The sequence below is a fragment of the Mus caroli genome, chromosome 16 (assembly GCF_900094665.2).
Source record: "Mus caroli chromosome 16, CAROLI_EIJ_v1.1, whole genome shotgun sequence".
In the NCBI taxonomy this organism is placed as follows: Eukaryota; Metazoa; Chordata; class Mammalia; order Rodentia; family Muridae; genus Mus; species Mus caroli.
Genome location: NC_034585.1, coordinates 32,941,452 through 32,942,659, shown reverse-complemented (window position 1 = coordinate 32,942,659; position 1,208 = coordinate 32,941,452). Strand labels below are relative to the sequence as shown.

The following is a 1,208-nucleotide window of genomic DNA, read 5'->3' as shown; positions in this document are numbered from 1 at the left end:
AATTAACTACTATCACCATGAGCACAGTATGTCAGAAACAGATATATATGTCTGTGTCTTTCCACAATGTCAGAATTTATTGAGTGACAAAAAAATTCACAAGCTGGATCAGTTTCATTGGCTGTATTCCACCAGCTAAACCCGATTTCACTTGATGGCATGGCTGTCTGTAGTCCTGGCTTCTTTCAATTTGCTTTATTTTTCTTGTATAAAAACCCTTGTGTGGTAGCCACAGCAGAGCCTGGGTCTTCTGAACAGGCTGGTGTGGGTTTTCACAGATGGTCGGTGAATTCCTGAGAAGGAGACTTGGTGAACAGTCTCTTTCCAAAGGTCAGGTAGCTGTAAGTCTTGGGGGTGGCATCAAAGGTGTCCTTGGCAAAGTTGCCCAGGGTGGCAGTGCAGCCCCTGGCTATTGTGTGGCTGTCATCTATACTGGCCATCATCAGTAGCTTCTTGGGCACAGAATCAGAGACGATGCCAGTGCCTCTGGGAGCAGGGATGAGAACACATACCTACAGAGCCACAGCAGCCTGTCACCTTGCATGGAACAGTGTGGGGCTTGCCAATCTTGTTCCCCCAGTAGCCAGAGACGATGGGAAGCTTGGCCAAGATGATGGCCCCTCGGATGGCAGTGACAATCTCCTTGGAGCTCTTAACACCAAGGCCATTGTGACCATTGTAGCCCCCAACAGCACTAATGCCTTGAACCTGTTCCTCTGGCCAGCCCAAGTCTGCTTCTGTACCGGAAGGATCTTTAGAACCTTGTCCTTAAGGGATCCACCCAGGAGAATGTCAGCAATCTCGGATTCCTTAATGGGCAGGGAGAATAGGTAGATCTCCTCCAAGGACTTGATCCTCATGTCCTTAACCTGGTGGACCAGCTTGGTGACAGGGATCCACTCCTTATCTTCACTTTACTTCCACAACCCTCCCCCCTCGATCACGGCCATGGCCCCTTAGACCACTACCAAATCCTACAACTTTAATTTTTTTTTAAGATTTATTTATTTTTTTATATGAGTGCATTGTAGTTGTCTTCAGACACACACTAGAAGAGTGCGTTGGATCCCGTTACAGATGGTTGTGAACCACCATGTGGTTGCTGGGAATTGAACTCAGGATCTCTTAACTGCTGAGCCAACTCTACAGCCCCCAATTTTAATTTAAAAAAATTTTTATTATTTTTTTTTGTTTGGGTTTTTTTTTTT

The 1,208-nt window shown here is 46.0% G+C and overlaps 1 pseudogene; it reads right to left on the bottom strand.

The window, feature by feature from the left end:
* Window positions 1-272: 272 nt before the first annotated feature.
* LOC110311302 overlaps window positions 273-1,208 on the bottom strand; it is a 1,937-nt pseudogene continuing 1,001 nt past the window's right edge.